This window comes from Trichosurus vulpecula, chromosome X (assembly GCF_011100635.1).
Source record: "Trichosurus vulpecula isolate mTriVul1 chromosome X, mTriVul1.pri, whole genome shotgun sequence".
NCBI lineage: Eukaryota > Metazoa > Chordata > Mammalia > Diprotodontia > Phalangeridae > Trichosurus > Trichosurus vulpecula.
In genome coordinates this window covers 43,520,222-43,538,116 of record NC_050582.1, presented here as the reverse complement: position 1 = coordinate 43,538,116, position 17,895 = coordinate 43,520,222, and the positions used below count along the sequence as shown (strand labels likewise).

The following is a 17,895-nucleotide window of genomic DNA, read 5'->3' as shown; positions in this document are numbered from 1 at the left end:
TGATGTAGGGGTAGACATTTGAATTGTAAACAAGTATTTTGGGAATGATTGATTGAAGAGATTAACTTGCTGGGACCTAGGGGTGGATCATTTTTGTATTGTAAACAAGTATCTGGGAATGACACTGAATGATATGTTTTGTTTTGTTGTGAATGATATGTTTTAGTTTCTTGCTTGATTGGATCAAAATGCATAATGCCTCTATTTGTTCCAGGATCCATGGCCATTTAATTTAGATTTTTGTTAGGCCATGGAACCTGGAAGGAGTGGAGTGTAATATCAATTAAGTTGGGACTTTCTTACTGTTTTAAAATGATTAATTAAGTGTCTTTGATTGAGTCTTACTAGGTGCTAAGCCTATGTGGGTGTGAATTGGTAACTAAGGTGGGGCTCCAGGTGGGGCCAATGAAGGGAGGTGCTAACTCCAGAGCCAATAGTAAGAGTTTAAGTTCTGGTTGCTCGGATGATGTTTGATGACGGCTAAAGGGAAGACAGAGATGTTTGCTTAGGGCTCTCACTCTTGGTGGCCTGCCGATGTGGAGACTCTGGGCAGCTATAGAGCCCTCCAGCTTGTAAACCCAGATGTTGGGACTTTGTTAAACTCTGGTAACTATGCATTGAGATTTGAATCAGACAGGGTCTGTCTGTTGATGTTTGTAATTTGTTTGTATTTGCTTTGAAGCTCAGGGTGCTGGCTTTTCCCTCTGAACTGAGTGAATGATATTTGTATACTGGATTAAAGTAAGATTGTTAACACCTTAACTGCTTTCCTTAGTAAAGCAGATCAAAAGAACCTGGGCTTGCAGCATTCTGTGAGCTGGCTGTTGTTGGTTTTACACCCCCACAGCAGCTGCCAGCCGGATTGTTGAAACAGACCCTGAAGCCAAGAGCCTTGGAAATAGTGAGGCTTCCAGCCCAGTGCCCTCAGCTACCATCCTGGGAAGTAATCCCTGTGGAGATGCATCCTGGCCATTGCTCCTGCAGGGGCTACATAGAGACACAGCTACTGAAGAAGAAGACAGGAAAATTATTGGCTCTGTCAAATGGTTCAACATCAAAAATGGATATCATATTATCAGTGGAAAGGACATGAAAGAAGAAGTATCACCATCTGCTTTGCTACATCCTAAGGACCATGGGACCTTTCCATCTGACTTGCAGCCAAAATCTTCCCTAAATATTGTCTCCCCCATTAGAGTGTGAGCTCCTTGAGAGCAGGAATTGTCTGACTTTTCTATTTGTCACTCCAGGGCTTAATGCAGTACTTTGCATAATAAGTGCCTAATAAATGCTTCCTTCATTCATTCATTCATGTTTGACATTGAACAAGTCCCTCTGACTCCCTGATCCTCAGTTTTCTCATCTGTAAAATGAGGGAGTTGGACTAGATGGCCTCTGATGTTCTTCCCAGATCTATATCTATAATCAATCACTCAGTATTGAGTACCTACTATGTGCTAGGCACCGGGGATACAACTGCAAAGAATTCAACAATCTCTTCTCACAAGGAGCTTACATTCTAATGGGAGGCAACACATCCATAAACAAACACACAGCAGAAATACAAAGTTGCGAAAACAAATAAATACAAAGTAGTTCAATACAAGGGAATCTGGGAGGGAGGATGCTAGGATTTGGGGGATCAGGGAAAGTTTCATGCAGAAGATGGTGCATTTTGCAGATGAGGCCAGAGAAGAGAAGACTCAGTGGGGGCCCTGACAAATAGTTTCAAGTACTTAAAGGGCTGTCACTTGGAAGAGGGATCAAAAGCTGGTATGCTTGGCCCCTGAGGGCATTCCTCAGAGCAAGGGAGTGATGGTGCAAAGAGACAAACAGGTTTGAAACTCATTATCCTGGTCCCCACCCTGAGTCTTCCATGGCCTCCTCAACTGTAAAATAGGGAGAAGGATTTGTGGAGCATGAGTATTTAACTTAATAGGCCTTTGGGGAAATGGCAAGGAGGTTCTTTCTGCCCCAGGAAGGTTGGGGGTAGGTCTGCAGAGGATAGATCCACAGAGGGGTAGAAGGGGCTGCCTCTGAGGCAGTGTGTACTCTCTCTCCCTTTGGAGGTTTTCTAGCAGAGGCAGAATGACTACTTATCGAGTATTTGGTAGAAGGGATACTTTCTCTGGCATTGATTGGAATACAGAGCCTTCTAACTCTGGTTCTCTGTGATTCAGAGGACCAGAGAGGAGAAGTGACTTATCCAAGGTCACACAGCTAATAGGCAACTGACCTGAGACTTAAATCTCAAGGCACCTGACTCCAATTAAAGAAAGACTCAACTGTGGGGGAATGAACATTGAACAGAGTCTTTCTGCAGCCTTTCCCCAAGTACCTTCAGCTTGGTGAATAAAGGAAATCTTTCTATCAACTTTATTGATTAGCCACATAGGACACCATGAGGGAATGCACTGGTATATTATGAAATGTCTGAGACAAGAGTTTCAGAAAAACCTCATTGCAGAGCCAGGATGACAGCGCCTCCAATAAAATCCAAGGTCTCAAGACAGAGCACTGCTCAAGAGTCCTAAAAGCATTTTCAAATCAATCCCACATTTGACAGGTGGCCAATGTAGATCCCTTCAAACTCAAGTGATATCCTCCTGGAAACATTTTTAAGAGTGAGTTAAAATTCTACAGGCACCACTTTGCACTTACCTAAAGTAAATGTGGCATTTTCTAGCTGGCCCATAAAACAATGCATCACAGTACAGGCAGTCCCCAACTTACTGCTGGGTGGTGGCCATGAGTTCTTGCATGGAAGTCAGTTGTTTGAGATTTGGAAGACATTTTCCCACAGCAACAATGATATGCATGGTGGTTAGATTACTAGGTGAACCCATTAAACCTATTTAGGTAACAAGGAAGCCATAGTATTGAATTTGATTTAAGAAGCATTAGAGGAGCTCAATTCAAGGCCTGAATCTGTTACTATTTACCTATGAAACCATGGGCAGGAAATTTAACCTCTGTGTGTCTCAGTTTCCTCAATTACAAAACAAGGGAGTTGGACTAGATGACCTGAAAGGGCCCTTGCCTCTCTAAATATATGGTTCAATAGTGTATGCAAGGCTAGAAGTAAAGATGCCATAAAGTCACAAAGACAGGAAGACCTTGGTTGAAGTCCCATCTCTAACTCATCTTGGCCATCTTACTGGGAAAGTCACTTTGACTCTCGGTGCCCAAGGCAACTCTCTGGAGTCTTCCACTCACCATCTCCAACTGCATTTGTAGATGGAATTTTCTTTCTAGGACTTCCCTATGCCCATGAAAATATATCAGATAGAAAAAAATGTGCCAAGCACTGGGATAGATATGAAGGTAAAAATGACACAATCCCTGCTCTCAAGAAACCTACATCCTCCCTTGGAGGAGAGGACAACAGTAGGCATACTAACGAGTCAATGCAAAGCATACACAAGCTGATAGACAGCAATGCGAAAAGGGACAATTCCATTCCACAAGCTTTTTAAAGCATGTCATATATATTGAGTACTGGGCTAAGTTCTGGGGATACCAAGGCAAAAAGGAAACAGTCCTTGGCCTTGAGGACCTAACATTCCATTAGGGGAAATGCAATCTGGACCCAGACATAAAGGTATTAAATCTATGCCAAATAAATGCGGAGTAATATTAGGAAAGACAATAACAGCTGGGTGAACCAGCTGAGCCCTCTTATAGGAGATGCCATGTGAGCTGAGCCTTGGATAGAGCCAGAGTGACCTGGCTAGGTAGATCAAGAAGAAATGCATTTCAGGCATTGGAAACAGCCTGTACAAAGACATGGAGGTGGGAGATAAAATGCCAGCAAGTGAGCCAGTTTGGCTGGAATGCAGAGTCAGTCAGTGAACAAAGACTTATTCGATTCTTCCTGAATGCCCTGCTGGGCACTGGGGATATAGTCTTTGCCTTCTAGGAGCTCATCTTCTGAGGGGGGAGGCAACATGCAAGTAATTAGGTAAGTCCAAGGCATCATATGTAATGTAAGGAGAAGGTCATTTCAAATGAAAGGCACAATAGTGTGTGGGGGCAGGTCTGGAAAACATCTCCTGTAGAAGGGGAGAATGGAACTGAGTCTTGAAGGAAACCAGGGAAGCCAGGAGCCAGAGGTGAGGAGGGAAAGTATCCCAGGTGTGGGGTCAACCAGGGAAATGGCTTGAGTCAGGAGATGGAGTGTCTTGTGCAAGGAACACTGGGAAGGCCAATATTTGTCAACTGTAGAATGTGGATGAGGAGTATGAGGCTGGAAAGGCTGGATGAGACCAAGTGCTGAAGGGTTTTAAATGCTAAACAGAGGAGTTTGTATTCGATCCTAGAAGTATTGGAGGGCCAGCAGTGTTTATTGAGTAGGGGAGTAATATCTACCCTATAGGAAAATCATTTTGGCAGCTCTGTGCAGGATGGATTGGGATGAGGATAGGTGAGGCAGAAAAACCAGCCTGGGTCAGGGAAGGCATCCATATGAATGTGTGAAGGGGACAGAGTCTATGAGAGCTGTCATCAGGAGGCTTGTTGGAGTCCGGAAAGATCATCTGCAGCCAGACTGTGAAGGGCTTTAGATGTCAAACCCAGGACTTGGTATTTTATCCTAGAGATATTAGGGAGTCCCTGAAGTTTCTTGAGCAGGGGAATGATGATCACTGGGATGTAGGGCCTATCTGACTAACAGTACCATAGACTAACAACAGGTGTAGTGGTTAAAAGGGTTGGTCAAAAAGAGCTGGATTCAAATGGTGCCTCTGATACATACTAGCTGTATGTGGGCTGGATTTTGAGTCAGAGGCTCTGCAGCTTATTACCTGTGTGTGGCACTGGACCTTATTCTACCTTTCAGAGCCTTACTTTCCCCATCTGTAAAACCAGGGTTTTGGACTAGACAACCTCAAAGTTTCAAAACTTCTCGACTCTCAATCTATGATCTTATGATTCTCCATTTCTATGGGATGATGCACCTGAAGTTCCAGCCTTGGCCACCAGGAACAAATTCTAGCAGACTCACCATTTACTCTATTTTCTTCTGCTGGTCTCACAGACCGGTCTATCTACTGCCTTTTCTATTAACCAAAGTTAAAAGACTCTCTCCTATGCCCTCAGGTAACCCCTATACCTTTTGGGTTTTGCACTTAGCTCCTTCAGGGAAAATTGCCTGTAGGTGCTAGTGAGCCAAACAAAGGATGGGACAGAGATTCATCTATATTTCAGAGGAAAACCAGACAGACTGTCCTGGTCACCCAGACTGAGAGTCTGGGCTCTACCATTAAGAACAAGCCAAGAATCTGGAAGGAGGACTAGGCAGCAGTAGTAGAGAGGAGTTCGGGACTAGAGATACTGCCATCTGAGAGCAGCTCTGAGGCTGGGGGAGGAGGAACAAGCTTGGGGGGTTACTTTCCTCTTACACCTAGTCTTGCTACCTTATGACCTGAAAACACAGAGTTCAAGGAAGGAGGTTCCAGGCAGGGGTGTGCTGAAACCAGCTCATGCCAGCCAACAAGAGCCAATTATTAAAATTTCCATGTGAGCATTTGTACCTCAGTAATTGGCAAATTCTATAAATCAGGCTTTATTTCTTTTTTTGTTGATCGTCTAGGTTTAAGAAAGTGATGGAGAAAATATCAATAATGTAGGTTAACCCTAAAAGTATGTCCTTCCTACATTATTTTGAAGGAGAGAAGCCAGTCGTTAAACATTTACCAGCACACCACTGGTCTCAAGCAGCCGTTGGAGAAGGTCTAATGGGAAAGGAAGAGGAGAGGAAAATCTCAAGTAATTATAGCAGCAAGGGAAGAGTAGTCTGTGTAGCCATCCAATGGGGGCAGCTTATAGGATTGGAGATTTAAAGCTGAAGGGTATCTTAGAAGTCAGTTCAACCCCCTCATTTTACTTCATGAGCAACTGAGGCTGGGACAGGGGAAGTGACTTGTCCAAGGTAATACAGGTAGTAAGGGGCAGACATAAAATGTGAACCTGGGCCCTCTGCTTCCAAATCCATTGCTCTGTCCACTGTATAACATCATCTCTCAAGACCCTTTGCATATAGAGTACAAGAGGCAATGGTGTAGTGGTTGAAGAGGTTGGTCTTAGAGTCAAGAAGATACGGATTAAAATCCTGCCTCTGACACATACTGGTTGTGTGACCCTGAGCAAGTCACTTAAGATCTCAATATTTTAGGTAACTTTCTGAGACTTTAAGTTGAAGAAGGGTTGCAACGTGCATGGTGGTAGAGCAGTTTCCACACTGACAGAAATCTCCTACACTGGATAAATCTAGACATTCTCCCTCTCCCCCTACCCACAAGTCAAGCATACCTAAATCATAGGCTGCCTGTGTGTATCACATAATCTGGATTTCACAGAACTAGGTCTGGTGAAACATATTCCTATCTTTCTGATGCGAGTTCTCTCTCTCTCTCTCTCTCTCTCTCTCTCTCTCTCTCCTGAACTAGATTTTAAATTCTTTGAGAGGCCCACTGGCCAGGGTATTGAATGCATGAATCTATCCTAGCACCAGTTGCATTTAGGCTATCTCCCAAAGGTAACTACAATAAATTGCTAAGACTGGGTCTGATCTCATAGATGTCTCTATTTCCATTCTTAACGGAAGCAGAAGGCACTCCACACTCTGACTCACAACTACATGTCCCTAGGGGTTTCTTTTTCCTAAATGAACATCTATCCTAGTACCTGGTGATGGCTCTGCTGATTTTGGCACACTATCTATACTTTCTATCCACTTTCATTCAGCATATGGGGGAAAAAAGACCTTGCAAAGATTACTGAATGTTGCTACTTTTAGAAGGGACAAAATCACCACAATTATCTGGGAACATTGGATGATGGAGCTAGTCTCCTAGACTGAGTACCTTGAGGGAAAAAAATCCAGGATACTGCTTGGGACTGATAGCATCATGATTCTTTGAGAAAAGAAGAATATCTAATATGGAGAAAGAAATGAAGGATGAGTCCAATAGAAAGGAAACTTGTCACAAATGCTGCCATTTTTATTTTGGGATAAGAAGACAATGTAATCTAATCATATTTGAATTGAAAACGAGAAGCAGTCACCTTCTGTCTGACTTAATGTCTTTTATGCAAAGGAGAAAGAAGAGAGTCAGGCATATAAAAAAAGGGTAAAGGTTGTGTGTGTGTGTGTGTGCGTGTGAGAGAGAGAGAGACAAAGAGAGAAACAAATACAGAGACAGAGACAGACAGACACACACACACAGAAGGCTTTGTAATAATAGTCACAAGCAGCGTGTATCTAGGGCTTTCAGGTGTGCAAAATGCTTTACATGTGTTATCTTTACATCTTAGTTGATCTTAACAACCCTGGGAGGGACTGAGGGAGGGAGGTATAAGAAAACCACAGCGTTCCCTAGAGTCAGGAGGACCTGAGTTGAAATGTGGCCTCAGACACTTGACAGACTTACTGGCTGTGTGACCTTGGGCAAGTCACTTAACCCCAAGTGCCCTGCCTTCCCTCCTCCAAAAAAATACCACAGTGTAACCAGGTTGCAAAACCTGATTTGCTCTGCTCAAATGGTGTTTATAAAAGATCCAGAGAAATTTTGAGGTCTTTAAGAAACAGCTTGGACTCCACAGGTTATAAAAGGTCAGGGTTAGCTGGAGGGGACCCTGAGGTCCCTAGGCCATGTGGTCTAGCCCATATGTGCCCAATCTAGTTAGGGAAACTTCTAGTAAGGGGCAACCCATTATGTCCCATGGCAGCCCTCTCCACTTTGAGACAGTTTCCATTGAAGTTGCTTTTTTTCTGACCTTATGACTCTGCCTCTCAGCACAACTTCCACCCAGGGCTCCTGGTTCTGCCCTCTGGGGCCAAGTAGAAAAGGCACTTCCATCTGATAGCCTTTCAAATACTTGAAGTCAGTGACTTGATTGTGGATTTTTTTGCATTCCCTGATTTGAAGGAAATCATCATGAAGATGGCTGTAGACCTGGGAGTAAAGAAATGCTGCCTGATTCTTTTTCCATTTCTGACCCGGAAGAAGGAAGGGCAGGGGGTAGGAAGGGCAGGGAATAGGTGATTTCAGGTCTTTCCAAGATTAGCACAGCAGCTCTCTTTCATAAGCAATGGAGTTCTCCTTCAAAAGAGTGACTAGTTAATTAGTAAGAAGCTCAGTGAGGAAGCCTTGCCATCAATACTTTTTAAGGCATCAGCAGAAAAGAGCATCACAAGGGCTTTTAATGCCCAAATTATAAGTGGCCTACCAGGAGGCAAGGACTAGGCCAAGGGCCTGAGGTAGTTCAATCTTGGGAAACATTACAGGTGTCAGGAACTCACAAAGTTCTTTGTAAACTTACAGAGCAATTGGAATTCGAGTTCTTGCTGTTATTGAGGTCATTGAAAACAGGGGTACTTAACCTCATTTGTATCCTGGATTCCTTTGGCAGTTTAGTGAAGCCTAATGGACCAGTTCTCAGAATTCTGTTTTTAAATGTATAATATAAAATACAAAGGAAACCAATTATGTTGAAATATACTCATAAAACATATATATATACATACATACAGATATACATGCATGCATTCATTCATACATACACACACATGCACCCCAAGTTCATGGGCCCCAGATTAAGAACCCCTGATCCAAAGGAAAACCAAGATTTAGTCAAGTGGTGATTGGTAACAACTGAGGTTAAGTCAGGGCCTAAAGGTATCTGAATTTTTCTAAAAATTGTTCCATATTATGTCTAGCTTTATTTTGTCTGGCAAATTATATAGTGAGTCATTAAGTTATTTATGCTATCATTCTTAAATGAAGCATAATTTTGTTTAAATAGAAAAAGAAAGATGAGCTGGATTATTTACTGTTTCTGCTCCTCTCCATTACTGTCACTGTGGGCTCATGGGAAGTGGCAGCTCCTGCATTAGTAAGATGCTGCTACCTTATACTATAATCTAGGAGAGCTAGACCAGTGAAGAAGAGCACAGTTATCAGAAGTTCAGGAAGCTGGGCGGGCAAGACAAGGGTTAAGGAGCATGCAGTGACTGGAGGCAGGAGCCATCAAGAAGGCTGGGATCCAAGTCATTAAGAAAAGAGCTGAGGAAAATGCAGGAGTTGGAGCCAATAAGGAGGTCAGAAATTCAGGTACTTGAGACAAGAGCCAAGGAGCAATTACCAGAGGTCAGAAACAGACTGGAGGTCAGGAATCCAGATTGGAAAACCACAGGATAAGGGCTGGGCAGGTATCAAACAGATCAGGGCAGGCAACAGGTCTGAAATCCAGGCAGACAGGCAAGTTGGGTCGAGGTGTATGATGTGAACCTGAAGCAAAATCCATCCCATCCAGGACTTCCTTATATGACTTTTGCCAAGGCAGAAACTAGTTCCAGAGTATAGGCAGGTTTGAGCCCCAGAGACACACAGGAAAGCAACTGCACCTGGCAGGGAAGGGAGGAATGGTTAGAAGTGGATTGTGGTAATAATTCGTGACTCAGGGGAGTCTAGCTGCTGAGATTACAAACCCTTTAACACACACTACCACTCACCTGGTGATAGATAATAGAATTGCAGGCATAATGTCAAGAAGAAAGAATGACAACAAAACAGACATGTATATAGCTCTCCAAGGCCTACAAAGTGCTTTGCATATATTAGCATATTTGATCATCAACAAAGCCCTGTGAGTTAGACACTACACATGTTATTATCTCCATCTTACAGATGAGAAACCTGAAGGTTGGGGAGATAAGTGACTTACCCTAGGCCACACCACTAGTAAGAGCTGGGGCTGTGATACGGACCCAAATGTGTTCTGACTCCATATACAGCATATTTTTCCTACGCCAAGCCTTAGGTTTAAAATAGACCAGGCAACAGTGATTTTGTAGAAACATGCATTTACTAGGATTTCTACAGTTCCTTAAAGAAGTCTAGATGCTCACCCCTTTCCAGTTCATGGACCATGCGAGAATCTCAATCATGAGACAGCCAACTATCTTGCTTCCCTAATGAGAATTGAAAACCTCATATGGGCACACAGCCCCCTCCCTCTCCCAAACCTCCTCATCAGCAGGAGAATCTCTTTTCTTTAAATTTGGATAAAGCTATTTCTTTAAGAGAAGAGACAGCTGGCCTCAGAGCCAGGAAGGCCTGGGTTCAAGTCCTGCCTCTGAGACCTACTTGTTGTGTGGCCCTGGGCAAGTTTCTTAATTTCTCAGCACCCCAAGGAAAATCTCTAAGGCTAGAAGTTTCAGAGAAGGGACTGAACTGAAATGGTCCTTATTGAGGAGTTCCCCGGATCAATGAGGTTTCAAGGCTGGATCCTATTCTCTATTCACCATGCTGAGGCTTTCCTGGGTGCTCCTTCATAAAGTACTTTTCTGATGTTCCATCGGGGTAGGGAGGTGATCCTGGTGTCTTAAAAGCTAGGGTGCTCTGTCAGTTGTCTCCAAAATTGGAAAAACTTCCCCTATGGGCCTAACAGAAGACTTGGAGGTATCCATCATCCAAGAACCAACCTAGCTAAATACAGAGGGGCTCACCATCAGAAGGTTAGTCCCTACCAAGATAGTGATTTTTTTTTCAGCCACAGCAATTCATGAAATCATCTACTAAAGATGCAGAATTGTTGCAATTCATGTCAAGGGAGGGAATATTCACACTGGATGAAATCACCTATACTTCAGGTATTGAAGAAGTCCTTATCACTTACAGCTGTTAGATTCCAAAGCACTTTGTACTTTTTGAGTTGAACTATTGAATTATACGACTATGTTTACAATTAGGGAAGGAATGGAAGCCTATTCTAGCCTAACTTGTTGAAATAAGAGTCAATGCTGATGGAGGAACCAGCAAAAGCAACATCTGGGGCCATTTAGTGAAGGGGCAAACAGCTCTAAGCATCTCAGAATGACCATGAGTCATCAAGAAAACATTAAACTATGTTATATATACTCTGTTTACTAAGGCAGGGAAGTACATACTATATTTTAGATTTTTTTTTCATCAGAAGTGATTGATTTTTTTTTCAGAAGTTTGGGTATTTATTAAAGGGATAAGTTTTGGTATTTTGGACATTTTACTCACATGTAATGGTTTACTCCTCAATGAAGCATTACTTTAAATGGCAAAATTAGGTACAAAATTAAGGAGATCTCAAGGGTAGGCCCTTAGAGAGTTCTGCTATACATTTTGCTTGAAAAATCGACTAAGACTACTTAGTGGGGAATGAAGGGTAGAATTTAGGGTTTGTCCATTTGTGAAATGAGAACTGTTGTAACTCAACTATACTCAATAATCGAGTATTATTATTTTAGAACTATCAATGTTTGATTGTCCAGTTACCAGCAGGGGGAGTTGAACAGTGATGAACTATACCAACCTTTCAGCTGAACACATCATTCTCCTGGCATGCAGAAGACATATCAACCAAAGATCCAGACCCCAAATTCATCTATTGCTCTCCTGTACAATCTAGTATGAGGGTTCAGAGAGTTTTAGAAAAGGCTCTTGACAAGAAAATAACAGCATTTCCATTTGCCCAACACAAGTTTGAGGGGGCTTGAGAGAACCTGGTAACCAGTGGTTTATGAAATCCATAATAACAATGAGAACTTGCATGACAATGTAACATAAATTACATAGTCACTTGGAAAAATACAAGTGTCCCCAAACTCAAGCTCTCTCCCTGGATGTGAGGGAAAAGCTCAAAGTTACTTATAGCTTTAATTAAAAAGCAAGAGTTCTAGTGGGTAATGAAATCAACTCAGCTCCCAGGTACAGGTAGGTTCAGTTGCTAGCCATTTGCCTCCCTACAACAATTAACTGTAATTTATAAGACAAATGAAAATGGCTATTTCTGTTTTCAAAGACCAAGGTGGGATTAGATCAGGCTCTTATTGAAATGTGGAGGAGGTGCCGCTATTGTTATTGATGGTGCTGGTGCTGCTGGGGTTGTGGGAGGGGGGAGGGCAGGGAAGTTACTGTGTGTGGGGGGGCAACAGAGGGAGAGACACAGAGAGAGAGAGAGAGAGAGAGAGAGAGAGAGAGAGAGAGAGAGAGAGAGAGAGACAGAGAGAGAGACAGAGAGACAGAGAGAGAGAGACAGAGACAGAGACAGAGAGACAGAAAGACAGAGAGACAGAGAGGGAGGGAAGGAGGGTGAGAGAGAGAGAGAGAGAGAGAGTCAGTCCCTATGGAAAATCTTGTTTCCAGACTGATATATGAACATTATAGTTTATTCTGATTCTTTGTGTAATGGTTTGCCATATTACCATAAGATTTTTCATCATTCTTTAGCCCACCCACCTATCAACTACAGAATGACATTTAATCAGACTGACAATAGATAAATCAATGCATAATTACCGAATGTGCCCAAATCCTATTAAATCTCATCCTGGGAGAACAGCCAGCAATCTGGGCTCTATCATCTTTCTCAATAGTGATAGTTGCCAGTGGGTTGCAAATCATTTTGCCAGGTACCTCTACTTTCTGTTTTTCAAGGGTTTTTTTTATTATGGTAATCAAAAAATGAGGCTAAAATCTCAATTGCATTGAACAATTAGAAAGAAACCTTCTTGAGAAATGTATTGATCATCAATTTTTTAAATTGATAGTGACCATTTCAGTATGCTAATGCCACTTACATCAACTTTGGTAGATTTCCTTCGGTTTCAGTCAATTAGTTTCTTGGCAATTGTGCTGAACAAGAATATCTTATTGACTTCAATCATAGTATCTCCCAGCCTGGCATCACTGGGGTTTGCCTTGTCTACTCTGTGAAGGTTGTCCAACTCTGAATGCAAGAAAGAATGCTTGACTGGGAGTCAATGAGACATGGGTTCCAGTCCTGGTTTTGCCACCAACAAACACCCTGTGTGACCCTAAACAAGGCCTTTCCTATCACTAGTCTTCAGTTTCCTTTTCCATAAAATGAGGGGATTGGACGAGATGACCTCTAACCTGGAAGGCAGAATTATATGATGGAAAGGACACTAGCTCTAGAGACACAGGACCTGGGTTCAAATTCTACCTCTGATCATTACTACCTGTATGACTTTGGAGAAGTCACTTCACCTCCCTGGGCCTCAATTATCTGTAAAATGAGAGCGTTGGACTAGATGTCCTCTGAGTTCCCTACTATAGTGCTATGATCCCACCTTAGGGAATCATGATGCTTCCCAATTCTCAGCCATATAGCATCACTGGGACTGTAACAAACAAGATAGTCTTTCGTGTCATTGAAGATAGGTTAGGAATAATTTTGAGTACTATGTAATCTCTGATTGCTCACTTGTAGCACTTTTCTAAGATATATATGCTGATGAACTAACTCAATGAGTTGCCCCCCACCCCCACTGTTCATCATAATATAGGCAGTCTTCTTAATTCATTTTGTTTTTATAGTATCAATCTATTTTGTGACTTTAGTGCTGAGAAAGAGAGATCAGCTGATCATCCATTGAGAGTGAGTGATACTAGATGGCTAGCCAAAGTGTTTCACTGGTGTCCACAGCATATCAAAGGCACCAGAAAAAGGCCTCCAGTGCACTGATTGCATCCCCTAGGAAAGGTGTATGGGAAGACATGTACAAGAATCCCTCAGATTGGCAGAGCAGGTAGAAGGGTTGCACTAGGTACTGATGGAAGGATTTCTTCCAATGATGAGATCACAGATGCACAGATGTATTAACCAAACCATTCATTTCGAGTTGTTTTTTTGCAGATGGGCAAAACAGACAGGAGAATTTAGGAATCCAGGAAGATGAACAAAATTAGGGTAAGAATACTGGGTCCCTTGACCATTCATTTCATGTTATAAAGATTGCAGGTTGTGGGTGGTTGTAATAAAGTGCTGGAAATAAAAGAGGGCTACGGAAATAAAATTCCTTTTGTCTGTGTCTGCTCCTCTTCCTAATCCTCCATACTTGGTTTTGTGCTAAGCAAAGCACTATAAGGTAAAATTTCTATAATTAATTCACACAGGCAAATAGCAGTTCTAAGTTATTACAAATAATATAAGGTAATTAGTTTTATAAATTTAAGACTGACAAATCTTAATTAGATGTTTCCTTATAAACTAACTCAGCTGCTTCTTGACCTAAAAATGTGTGACCTTGAACAAACAATTCTTCCAAAAGGATTCTGGGTTGTAAAATTTGGGTCAGATCTTATCTTCCCCATCTTACTATGTCCATTGCCCAAAAAACTTTGCCCTCTTTCATCATACTCAGAGATGGAATGAAACTGAACATTGATGCCTAGGTCTATATCAATGTCTGATTGTGTCTGTATATACGGAATTAAGAATGAAATAATTAACCAGATAATTAGAGCCCCAAAGTACTTTGCCCCAAAATTAATGAAATGGAAATAAAAATGGATTTTGGTCATGTAGTCCATGAATCATCAGGATAACTGCCTTAATTGCCCCCATTCTTTTGTATTGGTCAACAACATCAGTGATCTGCCCAATCTAAAATTTTGCCTACATTCTCCACTGTATGTAGTTTTAAGAACCTCAAGTGTTTGTAAATGAAGAAAAGATGAAGGAAAAGATTCCATTCTACCACACAGCCATCCAAGGAGTAGAATCTGCTGAGAAAAGACTCATCTAGGTTAAGCTTAAAGGATAGGGACATTTTCTCCCTGTACCCATTCGGTTTGTTTTCTTCTATTTATACCAATTGAAGCTGTGGGTTCATGTGATGTCAGAGATTCAGAACTGTGTGTTTCATGGACTAGGCTTTGCTTTTCTGAAAGGATATCAAATACAAGCATAGATGTTGAGCATGAAGGCAGTGGAGGGGGGGATGAAAAGAGCACTTGGGAGTGGCTTAGGAGTCAGAAGACCTGAGTTTTAATCCTGGCTCTGCCATTTACCAGCTATAGCTCTCTGGGTCTCAATGTCTCCATCCATAATGTAAGAGGATTTGGGCTACATGACCTCTAAGTCTTAGGAACCTTTTGGAGAAACCATTCTAGGTCACATCTACTATAAAATTGCCTTTCCTACCTTCTGTATGGTAAGCTAAGGGAAGTACATACAGTGAAAAGGAGCAAAGTTCTTGGTAGCCCTGGTGCTAGGTTTGCAGAATTGATGGGGGAGAAGCAACTTGCATGGGTAGGTATGACTTGTACTATCCCAAGGTAATATTCCCCTTCCATAATTGAAATGAAGTCCCTCTTCCCCAAGTCACAGTCCAACAACATCACTGTGAGGGGGAATTAAAATATAGTGGGAAGCACAATGGACTTGGAGTCAGAAGACCTAGGTTCAAGTCCCATCTTGGACACTTACTAGTTGCATGACCCATTGGTGCATCAATTCCTCTATTCTGGGTATCATGTATAAAATAGGAATAAGAATATTGTACCATCTCCCTCACAGAGTTGTGGTCAGTAACACGATGGGTAATTTATAAAGGACAAGAAAAATGGAAGCTGGTATCATTTGACAAAGACACTTACACGTGAAATGCACCTTAAATGGCTTTCACTCCAGAAGGCCCCAAAAGGAGAACCTCCCCAAAAATCATAGATCCCAGATCTAGAGCTGGAACCTCAGAGCTCATCCAGTCAAAATCCCTCAACAACCCTGGGGAGGGTAAGGGACTTAGTCAAGGCCCTAGTGAAGAAATACAGACTACTAGCTAGGCTAAGTATGCCTAGGGTACTTTTCAAATCAACTATTATTTAGTCATGTCTCTTGCATCTTGTCATGAAGTTAATGGCAGGACATGCACGTGGAGACATAGGACTAGGCCAGGGCTTAGTCTTGTAGCCTCAAGACTGCAGGTTTCCTACCCTGGACTAGAGTTTAGGAGAAAGGTCAAATCTAGAGATTGAACTGTAAATTTGAGGATGATTTACAAAGAACTAATGCTCTGAGAATGTTGTATGAGCTCTCTGAGGGAGAAAGATACATATAAGGAAGAGGAGAGTAAAGATTAAACTTTAAGGAATACACATATTCATGAGGAAGAGAAGCCACCAAAATGGAAAACAAACATTATATAGCATCATAAAAAAACAACCAATGGTGAAGAATAAAAAAAATTGAACTCAATGACTCCATGTTTGATAAACTTGAGAATAAATTAATTGTGAAAGAACTCCTTATTTGTCAAGAACTGCTAGGAAAACTGAAAAGTTGTTTGTCAGAAATTAGGTTTAGAACATCTCACAACATATACCACATTCAGAATGGATATGAAACCTGAGTATTAAAGGTCACTACTACACTTTAAAAAATGAGAAGACGAAAAGTATAAGTACCTTTCACAGCCATGGCTAGACATGAAAGGTCATAGCCAAATAAAAGAAGCGCTTACAAAAATTAAATAGATAATTTCAATAACAGAATTGAAAAGATTTTGCAAAACAAGAACAATACATCCACCAAGGGAAGCTGTTGATTGTGGAAAAAAATCTTTGCATCAAATATTTATAATGAGGGTCTGACATACAAGATATATACGGAAGTAACACAATTACATAAGACCAAAAGCCATTCTCCAATTGATCTGTTCAAAGGATATAAACAAAGAGTTTTCAAAAGAATAGTGGCAAACTACTAACAACCATATGAAAGACTGCTTCAAATTTTCAATAAGAGAAATGCAGGCCAAAACAACTTTGAAGCTTTACCTCACAATCGGCAAATTGGCAAAGGTGACAAAAGACAGAAATGATATCGTAGGGGCTGCAAAAGGCAAGCAGAATAATACTTCATTAGTGCAGTGAATTGGCCCAATCTTTCTTCGAAACAGTTTGAAATTATGCTTTTAAAAGTGACTAACATGTCCATACCTTTTGACCAGTGAGTCACTGCTGGACATATACTCCAAGAAGGTCAAAAACAAAAAGAAAGTTTCCACTTACACCAAAAATGCATAGCAGAACTTTCTGGGGTAGCAAGGAATTGGAAACAAAGTAGATGTCCATCAATTGGGGAGTGGCTAAACAAATTGTGATACATGAGTGTAACAGAATATTAGTGCGCTGAAAGAAACAATGAAAATGAATTGAAACAAGCATGGCAAGACTCATAAGAACTGATACAGTCTTTTTCGGGTGGCCCCGCTTGCCAAAATGAAGTTCAACCCGTTTGTGACCTCAGACTGAAGCAAGAACTGCAAGAGGCACTTCAACGTGCCCTCGCGCATCCAGCACAAGATCACGTCGTCCCCACTCTCCAAAGAGCTCAGGCAGAAATACAATGTCCGCTCGATGCCCATCCGGAAGGACGACAAGGTCCAGGTGGTTCGTGGACACTACAAAGGTCAACAAATTGGCAAGGTAGTCCAGGTTTACAGAAAGAAATATGTCATCTACATTGAATGTGTGCAACAAGAAAAAGCTAATGGCATGACTGTCCATGTGGGAATTCACCCTAGTAAGGTAGTTATCACCAGACTAAAACTGGACAAAGATCACAAAAAGATTCTTGAACGTAAAGCCAAATCCCGACAAGTTGGAAAGGACAAGGGCAAATATAAAGAAGAAACCATTGAAAAGATGCAAGAATAAAATGGTCTTTTGTACAGTTGTAATTAAAAATGAAAATTAAAAAATAAAAAAAACTGATACAGAATGAAATAAGCAGAACCAGGGGAGCAATATACACAATAACTATAACAATGTAAGTGGGAACCCCCCCCCCCCAGCAAGAACGACAACTTGAAACAACTCTGTATAGTTATAATGCCCAAGCTTGGCTCCTCAGAAGAGATGAGAAAATGCCTCTCCTCTCCTGCTTTGCAAAAGTGGGAAAACGATGTTTATGGAGCACTGGGCATTCTGTCAGACATGATGGATGTGTTGGCTAGTTTTATTTAACTAGTTTTCCTCCTTCTTTCTTTATCATCTTCTCTTATAAGAAATGACTTCAGGGTAAAGGATGGTGGGGAAAGATTTATTTGTA

General features: G+C 41.6%; 1 pseudogene; it reads left to right on the top strand.

Annotated features, from left to right (window-relative positions):
* Positions 1-17,060: 17,060 nt before the first annotated feature.
* LOC118832855 lies at positions 17,061-17,502 on the top strand (annotated as a pseudogene).
* The last annotated feature ends 393 nt before the right edge of the window (positions 17,503-17,895 follow it).